This window comes from Pituophis catenifer, unplaced genomic scaffold (genome assembly GCF_029215685.1).
Source record: "Pituophis catenifer annectens isolate HBS135680 unplaced genomic scaffold, rPitCat1.0.hap2 SCAF_7, whole genome shotgun sequence".
In the NCBI taxonomy this organism is placed as follows: Eukaryota; Metazoa; Chordata; class Lepidosauria; order Squamata; family Colubridae; genus Pituophis; species Pituophis catenifer.
In genome coordinates this window covers 8039154-8055435 of record NW_027256887.1, presented here as the reverse complement: position 1 = coordinate 8055435, position 16282 = coordinate 8039154, and the positions used below count along the sequence as shown (strand labels likewise).

At 43.9% G+C, this 16282-nt stretch overlaps 1 protein-coding gene across 1 annotated transcript in view; it reads left to right on the top strand.

Moving 5' to 3' along the window:
- Positions 1–16282, top strand: part of ANO2 (anoctamin 2) — a 184157-nt gene that overhangs the window by 100964 nt on the left and 66911 nt on the right. The window lies entirely within an intron of this gene.

Below are 16282 nucleotides of genomic sequence, written 5' to 3'. Positions count from 1 at the left end.
TGTTTGATCCGTGGCAGATTTAGGAAAAAAAAAAATGAGTGTCAGTTCTGTTTGAGATTATGCTTTTAGATTGTTAGTCATTCCTAGACATTCAGCACTGCTATAGAAAGTTGAGTATCCATTTAAATTATCTGTCTGACTATCTATCTATCTATCTATCTATCTATCTATCTATCTATCTATCTATCTATCTTCCTCCTCCTCCTCCTCCTCCTCCTCCTCCTCCTCCTCCTCCTCCTCCTCCTCCTCCTCCTCCTCCTTCTTCTTCTTCTTCTTTCTCTCTCTCTCTCTCTCTCTCTCTCTCTCTCTCTCTCTCTCTCTCTCTCTCTCTCTCTCTCTCTCTCTCTCTCTTATCTAACAATAGCATATACTGCTCACAGTGTTTTACCGCCCTCTCTAAGTGGTTTACAGAGTCAGCATGCTGCCCCCAACAATCTGGGTCCTCATTTTACCAACCTCAGAAGGATGGAAGGCTGAGTCAACTTTGAGCCAGGGAGACTCAAACTGCCAAACTGCTGGCAGCTGGCAGTCAGCAGAATTAGCTGCAGTACTGCATTTTAACCACTGCACCACTGGCGCTCAGTCTGTCTGTCTGTCTGCCTGCCTGCCTGCCTGTCTTCATCTACATCTATCTATCTATCTATCTATCTATCTATCTATCTATCTATCTATCTTCCATCCATCCATCCATCCATCCATCTCCTTTCTCTTTGTTGGTCAGTCCATCCCTCCATCCATCCCTTCAGCCATCCCTCCATCCCTCCATTTATCTATTTATCTATTTATTTATCCATTTATCCATTTATCCATTTATCCATTTATTTATTTATTTATTTATTTATTTATTTATTTATTTATTTATTTATTTATTTATTTATTATTTATTTATTTATTTATTTATTTATTTATTTATTTATTTTTTATTAGTTCAATTTATATGCTGCCCTCCTCCGAAGACTCAGGGCAGCTTACAATGCACTTATAGCAATAGCCTTCATTCTTTTGTATATACCTGCTTATTAGGGCTTTTGGCCCCCCATAAGCATCCATCCATCCATCCATCTAGCTCCTCTCTCTCTGTTGATCAGTCCACACCTCCATCCATCCCTTCAGCCATCCCTCTCTCCCTCCATTCATCCATCCATTCATCCATCCATCTGTTTGGTTAGCACTCTGCTGGTCCAGATAGAGCCTGGATATGTGTTTCTAACCTGCAATTTCTTAAGGGAAAAATATGCAGGCCTTGGTTACAGCCTCTTCTGTCTTGAACCAGGGTCTAACAAGTGATCTGGAAACCTCATACAATGTATAAACCAAGCCACGTAGCAACTCAATCTCATCTAGGTAATGCCTCTGATATATAAACCTCTCTTAAGAGAGAAGTGGTGGTGGTTATAGAGATTGTTTGGTTCCCTGTAGGAAACTTTTGACCCAGAATGGATGGGGCCACCAGCCAACCTTGGCAGAGCTCAGAAAGAAAAATGAGGACCTGTTTAGCAGGAAATGATAGGAATCCGAGAGTTGACATTAAGAAAACATTATTGAAAGAGATACCCGGAACACATTTTGGAACTCTTTCAGAGTGTCAAGATTGACTATATTAATAATGATCTCTGTCAGAGTATGACTATTCATAAACTGGAATAGATCAGCCAATGAATAGGCATAGCAACTAAGTCAGCCAATGAGCGCTGTTTGGGAGCTGAGACAGACTGGAGCCAGTGTGTGTGTGTCTTAGTCTGCAGCTTCTGAGTCTGTGCAGAGAAACTGAAACTAGTCTGCTCTGCTGAAATGAAACTAACTGTTCTCTCCTGCTTGTGTTTTGCTTGTAACTGCTACTATGTTGAAGAAGAATCTATATTGGCATTGTAAATTTACTTCATGTTTTATTATGTATATAAAGAAATTAATGAATCCTGCTGCATCAGTCTGCCTGTGCGTGCATTCTGGATTTGAATTTTGCAACAAAATCTGATGATCTCCTAGTGAGTTATCATATCTACAAAAATCATCCAGAGCAGAACTATTAAACAGAGACTTTTAATTGGTATTATCTCAGAAATCACATATTTATGAAAACACGTACAGTCCCAATTTTTGTTCATTTCTTCTCTTGTGTTTCTTTTAACACCTATTTATCTTGCTGTTTAATTCCATGTTTTTTTAAAAGCCTTGTTGTTTCATTTTTGAAAGATGCTTACACCACATATATTTTTTATTAAAAAGAAAAATATTGTGCTCCTGATTCTCTCAGGTTTTATCAGAAATTTCCCAATATGGGGATTTAGGTAAAATGATTCCAGTACAAAATATATTTCTTGCCTTGGACTTCTCGAACTGGATATAAATATAGTTTGACAAATAGCATGTAAAGACATGTCTCTAGGATGTCTACATTTTTGTTGTGGCCCGCCAGTGGCCAGAGGATCTGGCAGCAGATTCGGACAGTGAGGAGGTTGGGGAGGAACATGGGCCAGTCCTGGAGTCTGGGGAAGGCTCTGATGAGGGCTCTGCGTCGGAGGCAGATAGGGGGCCAGGGCCATCTGACAATTATCAGCTGCCTTCGGAGTCGGATATCAGTGAGGCAGACCAACAGCTGGAGCCTGTTCCCAGTGTGTGCATGCTCAGAGTTGCCAGACGAAGGGAACAGCTGAAGAACAAGGGTTGATTTGGGAGTAAGGCCACAGGTGGACAATGAATGGCCCCTCCCAGAGGGAATAAAAGAGGAGCGAAAGGGGAGTGGAGTTTGCAGGAGACCATTAGTTCATTCCTGCATTCTTGCCAAGTATTGCGGGCGTCTGAAAGATATCAGCCTGGCCACTCTCCAAGCCTGATAAAGGTCGGTAATTGTGAACTATCTTGAAAGACTGTGGGAGAAGAAAGACTTTGCTGGAGAGGAATTCACTGTGAATTAAATAAAAGGGATTTATCAGGACTCGGCTTCATGCTGCTGGGGAAGAGTAGGTCAGAACAATTTCCTTGCAAAAGTTTTCAGAGCCCACTGGTTATAAAATAGTTTCCTGACTTCTGACCTCCATAATATCAATCCTACAATGATTGATTCTGTGATTACTTGCCATTTAAAAAAAAAAATCTATCCCAACTGCAAATGAATGGCCACAAACATCTTGGTAGTATTTTCCTTGCCTGTAGCTCATCTTGAGGCAAAAATGGAAAGATCCCCTTAAATAGGATTACAATGAACTTTTGGCAAAACATGCTATTTCAGTGACATTTTCATTAGTCTCCATTCAGAAACAAAAGCAGGGAGAGAAAGAGTATTCATTCCATGAATTTTGATAAATGAAGGAGGTCTTGAGCCAGCGGAGAGGCTGAGTAAGGAAGAAGGCATCACAGGGGTCATATACTAAAGGTCACTTTAAAAAAAAATAAAAATAAAAGAGGCTGGAGCTGTTTGTGAATCCAAAATCAGGATGAATTGATTCCTTTCCTCCCTGGTTGCGTTCATTTCAGTGCCAGATCTGGCTGGCCTTCCGTGATATTTTCACAATGGCAAATCTGTAGATTGGGGGTTATTTCAGAAGGTGTGTCCTTGAAGCCTGAAACAGTCTCCAATCAATCAATCAATCAATCAATCAATCAATCAATCAGAATGGAGCTGGAAGGGACCTTGGAGGTCTTCTAGTCCAGCCTCTGCTCAAGCAGGTGACTCTCTACCAGGAGTCAGCAACCTGTGGCTCTGGAGCCGCATGTGGCTCTTTCACCCCTCTGCTGCAGCTCCTTGTCACTCAAAATATGCGTCACAACCGCCAATGTGCGATACCTGCCGGCATATGATTTATTGAGCTTTTCAACCCCCGGTAAGCCAACCATGGATAAATCCAAGAAAAGAAAAGTTTCAGAAGAAAACAGAACATTTAATTCAACTACATATGCTAGTGTCAGCACTTCAAGCTGCATTTACTCTAGTGCTGACATAAGAAGGAGGAGCGGAGGCGTCTGGAAAGGGATGTTTGACTTTTCACCTACTTATTTTCCCTGTAGATAATATCCCCTAGGAGATGGGATGGGAGGAGGGAAATTCCTTTGAGCTGGAGCAGTAGATAGGGGTGGAGTGACTTGGAAGATGGCCAATGAGTGCAGGGGAGTGGGGAACGGAAAGGGAGGGTTTTGGGTCTGGAAGTCAGTGTTGGCTACGATGACTCGGGCTTTGAATGTCGTGCTTAATAAATGGGAGTTTTCTTCAAAGACTTTGTTTGAAATGCAATTTATTTGAGACGACCTCGAAACCTGACAGCTAGTTTTGTAGTATGTAGTATGTAGTATGTAGTTTAATTCAACTACATATGCTAGTTTTGTGGCCAGTCAAGAAATAGTCAGGCAACGGAAGGGTTTGTGGCTCCCGGTGTTTTCTTTTCTGTGGGAAACGGGTCCAAATGGCTCTTTGAGTGTTTAAGGTTGCAGACTCCTGCTCTATACCATTTCAGACAAATGATTGTCCAGTCTCTTCTTAAAAGCCTCCAGTGATGGAGCACCCACAATTTCTGAAGGCAAGTTGTTCCACTGGTTAATTGTCCTCACTGTCAGGAAATTTCTTCTTAATTCCAGGTTGCTTCTCTACTTCATTAGTTTCCACCCATTGCTTCTTGTCCTGCCTTCGGGTGCTTTGCAGAATAGGTTGACTCCCTTTTCTTTGTGGCAGCCCCTGAGATATTGGAAGACTGCTATCATGTCACCCCTCGTCCTTCTTTTCATTAAACTAGACATACTCAATTCCAGCAACCGCTCTTCATATGTTTTAGCCGCCAGTCCCCTCATCATCTTTGTTGCTCTTCTCTGCTCTTACTCTTTCTAGATCTAAATCTGAAGAACAACACCAGAATGGTGAATAAGTTGACCCCCCTCTTCTTTGTGGCAGCCCCTCAAATACTGGGACACTGCTATCATGTCCCTCCTAATCCGTCTTTTCTCTAGACTAGACATACCCAATTCCTGCAACTTTCAGAGGGAGGTTCTCCCTGTCAAAAGGTATTTCCACTCACCCAACTTGCCTCTACAGCATCAGGGGAAAAAAATGCTGATGAGTTTTGCTCAAGCCATGCGCAAGCCATGCTCAAGCCATGCTGCTACTTTGGTTCAAGTACCAAGGAAGGAAAAGAGGAATGTAATCAGCTACTCAGCTAGGATAATAAATCACCCTCCATCCAGGCTATTGAAGGCATTTCTTCGTTCTTTGGAGTGCTGCCTTTGCCTCCCTCCCTTCCTTCCTCTACACTTTGTAGACCCAACCTGTTTGATGGCTTCCTCCAAAGAGAGTCTGGAGAGCCGTGGAGGGATTGTCCTTATGTTCCATTAGCACCTTCTCGATTTTGCTACGGAATTGGATAGAACTGAAAGCAACAGAATAATGACAGAAGGGACCTTGGAGGTCTTCTAGACTAACCCCCTATTTCCCCCTCCCCCTATCACACCCTTCCCACCCAGTGGTGAAATCCAATTTTTTTTTACCACCGGCTCTGTGGGCATGGCTTGGTGGGCGTGGCTTGGTGGGCGTGGCAGGGGAAGGATACTGCAAAATCTCCATTCCCACCCCACTCCAGGGGAAGGATACTGCAAAAGGTCTTAGCAGATACACCAAGTTGACTCAATTTATTATTTACTGTTTATAAAAAAGAAATAAAATACTATATGTATATGAAATCTTAATCTGTTCACCGCCCTGAGTCCTTTGGGAGAAGGGCGGTATAGAAATTCAATAAATAAATAAATAAAATCCCCATTCCCACCCAACTCCTGGGGGAAGGATACTGCAAAATCCCCATTCCCACCTCACTCCCGGGGGAAGGAGATTGCAAAATCCCCATTCCCACCCCACTCCAGGGGAAGGATACTGCAAAATCTCCATTCCCACCCCACTCCAGGGGAAGGATACTGCAAAATCTCCATTCCCACCCCACTTCAGGAGAAGGATACTACAAAATCTCCATTCCCACCCCACTCCAGGGGAAGGATACTGCAAAATCTCCATTCCCACCCCACTCCTGGGGGAAGGATACTGCAAAATCTCCATTCCCACCCCACTCTAGGGGAAGGATATTGCAAAATCTCCATTCCCTCCCCACTCTGGGGCCAGCCAGAGATGGTATTTGCCAGTTCTCTGAACTACTCAAAATTTCCGCTACCGGTTCTCCAGAACCTGTCAGAACCTGCTGGATTTCACCCCTGCTCCCACCTCTCAGGTATAAAAACTGACAAGGCACCTAGCCAGAAGGAAACCATTCCCTGCCAAACTCAGACCTTTCTTTATTAATTAGTTTTACTTGCTACCTACAGTATCTCACCTGTGCAGTAACTCTGGCCAGTTTACAAACAGTAAACGGTTAAATATAAAAACAATTATTTTTTAAAAAAACTATATAAAAAATTAGAACCAAGTTGTAGGAGAAGGAGTGGCAGAACCTGGCAAGGAGTTTAAAAGAAGGATCTCCAAAGGACCCTGAGGGCAGGACAAGAAATAACCGATGGAAACCCATCAAGGAGAACTCTAACCTAGAACGATGGAGAAATGTCCTGTCAGTGGAACAGCTTGCTTCCAGAACTTATGGATCCTCCATCACTGGAGGTTTTTAAGAAATGGTCAGCCATTTGAGAAGGATGGTACCAGGTTTCCTATTTTGAGCAGGGGATTGGATTAGAAGACCTCCAAGATCCCTTCCAACTCTTATTCTGCACCAACAAAAGAGAATATTTGTAGCTCAGGGTTGAAATGATGCAGATATTGCAGATCAGCGTGAAATCTACTTGGAAGGGCACGTGTCACATGTCACGTATGCGCTTGGACCCTCTGCTCACGCGCAAACCCTTCTGTGCATGCGCAGAGGGTAAAAAATAGGTTACTTCCTGGTTAAAACCAGGAAGTAATGATGACTGGGTGGGTGGGCGGAGCCTCACACCACCATCGCTACCGGTTCTCCGAACCACTGGCCCCCATCACTACCGGTTTGGCTGAACCGGTCCGAACTGGGAGCAGTCCGAACCATCTCCTCTGGATGGGGAGAAACAGGCTTCGACTCAACCCTTCCATGACCGAGTGGCTGCTGGCGTCCCGGTATAGCCAGCTGGTGCCATCGCTGGTTATTGGGGGTGAATCATTGGCCCCCACGGAAAGGGCCCGCAACTTGGGCATCCTCCTGGATGCACGGCTGTCTTTGGAAGAGCACATGACAGCCGTGGCCAGGGAGGCTTTCTATCAGGTTCACCTGATACGCCAGTTGCACCCCTTTCTAGATCGGGACTCCTTACACACGGTCACTCAAGCACTCGTCACTTCTCGTCTGGACTATTGTAACGCTCTCGACATGGGGCTCCCTTTGGGGTGCACCCGGAGGCTCCAACTGGTGCAAAATGCGGCCACGCGGGGGATTATGGGAGCAACGGGGCGCTCCCACGTGACACATCTTCTGCGCAAGCTGCATTGGCTTCCGGTGGACTTCCAGGTGCGCTTCAAGGTATTGGTGACCACCTTTAAAGTGCTCCATGGCTTAGGGCCAGGGTACTTACGGGACCGCCTTCTGCTACCAATTGCCTCCCACCGGCCGGTTCGCTCCCACAGAGAGGGCCTCCTCAGGGTGCCGTCCGCCAGACAATGTCGGCTGGCGACCCCCAGGGGGAGAGCCTTCTCTGTGGTGGCACCTACCCTCTGGAACGATCTACCTCCAGAGATACAAGTGATCTCAGACCTCCGGACTTTTCGTCGGGCCCTAAAAACTTACTTTTTTCAGCTAGCCGGGCTGGCCTGATTCCATGTTGGTTTTAACGTTGATATTTATTTTAATTGATATGTTTTAAATTATGGGCCAAATTTCATTTAATTAGTTTTAATAATTATTTTAACTTTTGTGCACAAATATTTTTATTTTGGCTGTTCACCGACCTGAGTCCAAAAGGAGAAGGGCGGTAAACAAATTTAATAAATAAATAATAAATAAATAAATAAATAAATAAATTTCACCCATACTAGGTAACTACATAGCACTGATGATGTTTGGGTAATGAAACATCTGGAAGAAAAAAAGCAAGCTCCGAGAGCACCAAGGACCCCACAGTCCTCCTCCTCCTCCTCCTCCTCCTCCTCCTCCTCCTCCTCTCCACAAACCCTCCTCCCTTCCAGCACTGATGATGTTACTTAGTTTGGGTAATGAAACATCTGGAAGAAAAAAAGCAAGCTCCGAGAGCACCAAGGACCCCACAGTCCTCCTCCTCCTCCTCCTCCTCCTCCTCCTCCTCCTCCTCCTCCTCCTCCTCCTCCTCCTCTCCACAAACCCTCCTCCCTTCCAGCACTGATGATGTTACTTAGTTTGGGTAATGAAACATCTGGAAGAAAAAAAGCAAGCTCAGAGAGCACCAAGGACCCCCTCATTTAGTCTATAAACAGAAAACTATTTCCTGAAAGGCTACAATCAGATCTGTGATAGACTAACTCATGTGTCTTTTGCGAGATCCACCCCTTGGCTGCTGATTTAAAATCCCAAGGGTCGGTTTTATTTGGGAAACAAGGGATAGATTTGGAATTCCCGACGGATCTCCATCTCGTATCCATAATTGCTTCCCCCTGACCATCTGGACGGAAAAGTCAATGCCAGGAATAAGAATCTAAGAGAACTTATTAATTATGTTTATCAGAAGGAAGATTAAATCACAAAACAAGAATCCCCAGAAATGCAGATGAAAAGGCTATAATCCTCATACCATTTTTAATATTATTATTATTATTCAGAAGGGAGGCAGCAAAAGAAACAGGATCAGTTCATAGTTCAGTGAAGTTTATCTGTCATGAGATCTAATTCTCACGTTATTTTCCAACTCCCTCCCTCCTCCTAAATTAAGGTACAGCTGATAGCGAAAACATATTTACCAGATACAAAATAGGACATAGCATTATCCTCAGGAGAACATTGACTATTTTTTTTTTTAAAAAGAAGTTTTATTCCCAGTAAAGGACATCAAGTGATCCTAAGAATGAAGTGAGCGGTGGAAGCCAAGATCGGTGGTCCCTTGGAAGTCCTTCCCAATAGCACATGCTTTGAAATGACCCCAAAATGTTAATAGGCTTCAGGCCCCTTTGTATATGTTAGGAGCGCTCCAATTGGAAGAAAATTTAAGACAACGATCCAAGTCTTTATATGTCATTTTGATGATCCAGCTAAGTACAGATATAGCTAGAATCGTAGTGTAGAAAAATACTGCTTAAAGACCGTTTTCAGAAGGATGGGCAAATACATTATAATTTTTATCTCAAGGAATACATTGGAATGGAATGGAATGGAATGGAATAGAATAGAATAGAATAGAATAGAATAGAATAGAATAGAATAGAATAGAATAGAATAGAATAGAATAGAATAGAATAGAATAGAATAGAATTAGGGGTGAAATCCAGCATGTTCTGACAGGTTCTGGAGAACTGGTAGCAGAAATTTTGAGCAGTTTGGAGAACTGGCAAATACCACCTCTGGCTGGCCCCAGAGCGGGGTGGGAATGGAGATTTTGCAATATCCTTCCCCCAGGAGTGGGGAGGGAATGGGGATTTTGCAGTATCCTTCCCCTGGAGTGGGGTGGGAATGGAGATTTTGCAGTATCCACCAAGCCACCCCCACCAAGCCACACCATGCCCATCAAGCCACGCCCACAGAACCGGTAGTAAAACAAAATGGATTTCACCACAGAACAGAACAGAACAGAACAGAACACAACAGAACAGAATTACAGAGTGGGAAGGGAGCTTGGAGATCTTCTAGTCCAACCCCCTGCTTAGGCAGGAAACCCTACACCACTTTAGACAAATGTTTGGTTATCCAACATCTTCTTAAAAACTTCCAGTGTTGGAGCATTCACAACTTCTGGAGGCAAGTTATTCCACTGGTTAATTGTTCTCACTGTCAGGAAATTTCTCCATAGTTCTAAGTTGCTTCTCTCCTGGATTAGTTTCCACCCATTGCTTCTTGTTCTGCCTTCAGGTGCTTTGGAAAACAGCTTGACTCCCTCTTCTTTGTGGCAGCCCCTGAGATATCGGAACACTGCTATCATGTCTCCCCTAGTCCTTCTTTTCATTAAACTAGACATACCCAGTTCCTGCAACCGTTCTTCATATGTTTTAGCCTCCAGTCCTCCCCTAATCATCTTTGTTGCTCTTCTCTGCACTCTTTCTAGAGTTTCCACATCTTTTTTTTACATCGTGGTGACCAAAACTGTATGCCGTATTCCAAGTGTGGCCTTACCAAGGCCTTATAAAGTGCTATTAACACTTCATGTGACCTTGATTCTATCCCTAAAGTTGGCTACAATGCCATTGAAATAAACGACTTACAACCATTGCAGCACCCCCATCGTTGCGTGATCAACATTCGGATGCTTATCAACTGATTCATATTGATGACGGCTGCAGTGTCCTGGGATCATTTGATCACCTTTTTGCGACAAGCAAATTCAGTGGGGAAACCAGATTCGTTTTGCAACGAACTGCAAAGATTCGGTTAACAGGTGCGACCAGAGAAATCGTTAAACGGGGCAAATCTCACTTAACAACTGCCTCGCTTAGCCACAGAAACTTGGGGCTCAGTCGAGCACTACCTGTATATCATTCACAAATTTTATTTTATTTTAATTTTTTTTTCGTTTGTAAGAGCTTTCTTTCACATGATGATCTGAATTGTTCTGGGTTTGCCCTATTTTTGTTATCGCGTACGCATCTGATCCCACGACGCCTCAGCACCAGATGGCGTGGAGAGATTTTCACAGACCATGCCTGATTCCGGGGGTTTTAGAGGCCCTGGTGCCTGCAGGGATGTATTCATGGAGTCCTTATATGGTCTTGCAAGTAACCCGAATATTATGAAGGGCAGAGTCCTTGGTGCTCTCTGAGCTTGGTTGTTTTCTTGCAGATGTTTCATTACCCTAACTAGGTAACATCAGTGGTGGGATTCAAATAATTTAACAACCGGTTCCCTGCCCTAATGTCCAGCTGGGTAGGCGTGGTTTGGTGGTCATGTGACCATGTGGGCATGGCCAACTCAATGTCACTCACTGTTACAATGTAATAAGGGTTAACCAGAGAGGCAGTTTCTGTAAGCAGGGCAATAAAGATTAGGCTAGAAACAACACCAGAATGTTTCCTTCCTGCCTTCCTTACAGGATTAGCCCTGTAAAGTGGAAAAAAACAAAATAAGATTTCTTCCAACAACTGGTTCTCCAAACTGCTTAGAAAGTTAACAACCGGTTCTCCCAAATAGGTGCTAACTGGCTGAATCCCACCACTGGGTAACATCATCAGTGCTAGAAAGGAGTAGGGTTTGTGGAAAGGAGGAGGAGGAGGAGGAGGTGGTGGTGGTGGTGGTGGTGGAGGAGGAGGAGGAGGAGGAGGAGGAGGAGGAGGAGGAGGAGGAGGAGGAGGAGGAGGACGGCGACGACTGTGGGGTGCTTGGTGCTCTCTGATCTTGCTTGTTTTCTTGCAGACGTTTCATTAGTAAACTAGATAATATCATCAGTGCTAGAAGAGAGGACGGTTTGTGGAGAGGAGGAGGAGGAGGAGGAGACGAGAACGAGGACTGTGGGGTCCTTGATCCTCCCTCTCTGAGCTTGCTTGTTTTCTTGAAGACGTTTCATTACCAAAGTAGGTAACATCATCAGTGCTAGTAAGGAGTGGAATTCACTCTCGGTTTATATTCTGGTGACTTGCTTTTGTGGGTGGGAGCAGTCTTAGGAGATTCTTTGCTTGGGCTGTTTACTGAGGGCTCTTGGGCAGTTTCTCTATTGGGGTATTGCTTATTTGATGGTTGGTCTGAAGTTAATCCATGCTGATCTGGGTGCTGGAGTCCTTTTTGCCCCCTTTTGGGCTGGGTAATAGTCTCTTTTGCACAGTCCGTAGATGTTGTTAACGTCTATGTGTCTGTTGATGGCTGATTTGTCAGAGTGCCAGGTTTCTAGAAATTCCCTGGCATTTTTGGACTTGGCCTGGTCTAAAATGGTCACTTTTTCTCAATGGAAGGGAAAAAAGTTGTTAGGGGAATCTGTCTTTCCCCCTTGACTTTGCTTGTCAGAAGGTCACAAAAGAGAATCACATGACCCCGGGACACTGCAGCTGTCATAACTATGAATCAGTTGCCAAGTGTCAGAATTTTGATCACATGACCCGGGGGGGTATCGCAATAGTCATAAGCGTGAAAAACATAAGTCGCTTTTTTCAGTGCCATTGTGACTTCGAACGATCACTAAGCAAACAAATGGTTCTAAACTGAGGACTTCCTGTATTCTCATTTTGTTTCCTCAGATGCGTGAAGTTTAGAGCAGGGGCCTCCAACCTTGGCAACTTTAAGCTGGAGGACTTCAACTCCCAGAATTCCCCAGCCATCTGGCTGGGGAATTCTGGGAGTTGAAGTCTGCCAGGCTTAAATTTGCCAAGGTTGGAGGCCCCTGGTTTAGAAGGAGGGAAAGAATTGTTAAAGGCTACAAAATCCAAGAGTTCAGTCCGATGGTGAAATCCAATTTTTTTTACTACCGGTTCTGTGGACGTGGCTTGGTGGGCATGGCAGGGAAAGGATACTGCAAAATCTCCATTCCCACCGCACTCCAGGGGAAGGATACTGCAAAATCCCCATTCCCTCCCCACTCCTGGGGGAAGGATACTGCAAAATCTCCATTCCCACCTCACTCCAGGGGAAGGATACTGCAAAATCTCCATTCCCACCTCACTCCAGGGGAATTTTTTTTTTAAAAAAACCTGATTCTTAGCCAGAAACTTGGTCATTTACATCATGCATAGAAAATCTAGCAACAGATTGCCTTAACATCTCCGTAAAATGCTTGCCAGTTGCATCCCAGGTGCTGCTTGAGAGATTCCACCCGATGCAAAGGTGCATGTATCACCAGTCTGGCCTTAAAATCAGCAGCCATCGCAGACACCCCAATTTTAAAACATGGGGACCCAGCTCGTAAATGTGGTTTCTTCCTTAATCTTCTGCTGAACAATATCTGATTTATTAAAGGCAATCAGAATAAAGTACTAGAAAAAAAATGGGGAAGAAAGATCCTGAGAAATACTGTATTTTTTGGAGTATAAGACCCAACTTTTTCCCCAAAAAAAGAGGGTGAAAATCTGGGTGCGTCTTATACTCCGAATGTAGCCCTGCCCAGTTTTGCAAACAGAGATTTCAGAGGCTGAAAGAAGCCTCTGAAAGAAGCTTCAGAAAAAACCTTCAGAAACGAAGCTTCAGAAAAATAGCCTCCAAATAGAGCTTCAGAAAAAAAGCCTCTGAAAGACTTTTATCTAAAATAATATGGCAAGCAACAAAAGAAGAATCAGTAAAGGTTCTAACCAAACTATGCTAACAAATCTGGAGAATGACACAATAACCAACAGATTGGAAGAGGTTAATCCATATACCAATACCAAAGAAAGGAGATTGAACAGAGTACAGAGAGTCCTTCAGAATAAAAGCCTCTGAAAGAAGCTTCAGAAAAAAAGCCTCCAAACAGAGCTTCAGAAAAAAAAGCCTTTTTTCTGAAGCTCTGTTTCGGAGGCTTTCAGAGGCAGAAAAAAAAAGTTTTTTTCCTGAAACGGAGTGTCACAAGTTTCAGAGGCAGAAAAAAAAAGCAAGGCACAGAGCTCACAACCAACGAACCTGTTGCTAAAATTCACCTCTGGAAACAGCTGATTGGGGGTATTCCGGGAGGCCGATCCACCCACCAATCAGCTTTTTTCTTATTTTCCTCCCCAAAAACTAAAGTGCGTCTTATACTCTGGTGCGTCTTATACTCCGAAAAATACGGTAGGTTTCTTTTCTCCTTTTTTTTTTTCTTCTTCTTCTTGTTTTATAGACGAGAATCCCAATTAATCCCAGAGGGCCTTGGTGCATGATGAAAGATAGACGCATAAGTGATTTTAAAGGAGTGAGACTTTGAATGTATGGAATTCCTACTTGCTTTGATCTCTTTCCAGCCACTGAACACTTGCCTAATGCATTTTCCCTTCTGAAAAGCTATCTCACAGGCCTCCTAAAAATTCTTGTATACTTTGCGCTGTAAGAAACACCAGGGGAATCTGTCGTCGTTCTCTTCTTAGGACTAATTGAACATTTTGCTTTTAATGAACAGGACAAAATATTGCTTCCTCTACAGTGTGGCCCATCAGAGTACCATCAAGAGGAATTAAGACGGCGGTCACCAACTGGTGGTGTGTGGACCACTGGTGGTCCGTGAGAAAATTTTGGTAGTCTGCAGAAAAATTATTTGCATTTTTTATATTGCACTAAATCAGGGGTCCTCAAACTACGGCCCCTGGGACAGATACGTGCAATGAATGTTTGTGTTGTTGCAGAGAGTCTCCCCCTTCGGGGTCTTCTTGTGTGGGTTTGTTGGAGGACAGAAATTCCAACTTGGGGTCTGTCTCCTGGTGAGGGGCTTTGGACGAAGGCAGGAGGGAAGCACCGCTGGTGGCAAAGAGCCGGAGGGCCTCGTTCCAGTGGGACTGCATCATGGCCCGGAACTGGCTGATCATCTCAGCCCGCTGAGCCTCCAGGCGCTGGCACCTGGCCTTTCACTCCCACAGGTCTTCCCTCTACTTGGAAAGCCTATGTTCCTAGTCCTCAGGGAGGTGCTTCTGCTGAGCCTCCTTCTCAGCCAGATCCAATTTGAACTGAGCTGTTTTGCCAACTCTTTCTCGTGGTGGCTGCTTAGCTCCAACAACTGCTTCCTGTAGGGGCCCTAAGGAGCCCAGGCAGGGAGGCAAGGAGTGGCTGGGAAGGGAGGGGCGAGTAGAGGCCAGCGAGGCGCCCCTCGATGTGAGTGACATTGAGTTGGCCACGCCCACCCAGTCACATGACCACCTAGCCATGCCCACCCAGCCCAGTCATTAGGCAGATCATATTCGTAGTCCATGGGATTTAAAATTATGAATTTAGTAGTCCCTGAGGTCCGAAAGGTTGGTGACCCCTGAACTAAGATATTATATTTCTTTTCTTTTTAAAAAAAGTATTTTAAAGAAGACAAGCTCAAGATCCAAAAAGATCTTGACAGACTTGAACACTAGGCCCTGTCTAACAAACTGAAATTCAACGTAGATAAAAGTAAGGTTTTACCCTTAGGCAAGAAAACCCAACTGTATAGGTATAGACTAGGTAAAACTTGGCTTAATGCTCCAAAGGTTTTTCTTTGAAGATGTTCCGCTCCTCATCCAAGAAGCTTCTTCAGAGCTGATGAGAAGTGAAATGTCTTCAAAGAAAAAACAGAAAGTCCAGTTGCCTTTTGAAAAAGCACCTTTGGGACAACCATGATGTACATGACTGAGAATCTCCATAAAGAATCTCCATAGAGAGCCTCTGGAGCCTGGGGAGGCAGTTTTCACCCTCCCGGAGGCTCAAGAAAAGCCTCCGGAGTCCGGGAAGGGCAAAAACACCTCCACCTCCCGGCCGTGGTACAGGAGGCCGACTAGGCTACACCCACCATGGCCACGCCCACCCAGCAACCGGGCAGAGAACCCCTTGGTAAAATTTTTGAAGCAACCCCTGCTTGGATCTATGTGGGTCATCAAGATTATGACATTATTTGGTTTCTATCAATTTAATTTGCAATAGACTGAATCTCTTTCGTGTTTTGGATTTTGAAAGAGAAACCTTTAGATAATACTTGAATACTCTGAGGGGTGCATTATTTATGTAGTCTCTGGAACTTGAGTAATAATGAATGGTATGGGCCCTCTCTTATTATTATTATTTTTTAAGTGCATTATCTTGTTCATAAGAATTTCTCATTTTATTTTTATTATCTCCCAGGTAACATTGTGAAAAATTTTTAGGAATCGTGCAGTAAAGGGGAATAAAGCATAAAATACTATTTTATGTAGGTGATGCTATATATTTTATAGATGTGGCAGAAACCTTATCCCTAATCTTATTGCTTTAATACCAAGTCTGGTTATTCCGTAAATTGAGGATAAACCAAACTTGAGTCTCTATTACGATCCTTTTATCTAGCGGGTTAGAATAATTACCAGAAATCTTTATCACTTGCTTTGTTTATAGTAATCTCCAGCTTAATTACAAATGCAGTAATATCTGGCCAGCGTCTGGAATACACCTGAATATCTGGGACAATAAAAGTGCAATTAGTCAATCTATTTAATCGTTTGCCTTGACTCTCTTAAATACATTTCTGCTTTCTAAAAAGGTAAAGGTAAAGGTTCCCCTCACACATATGTGCTAGTCGTTCCTCACTCTAGGGCGTGGTGCTCATCTCCATTTCAAAGCCGAAGAGCCAGTGCTGTCCGAAG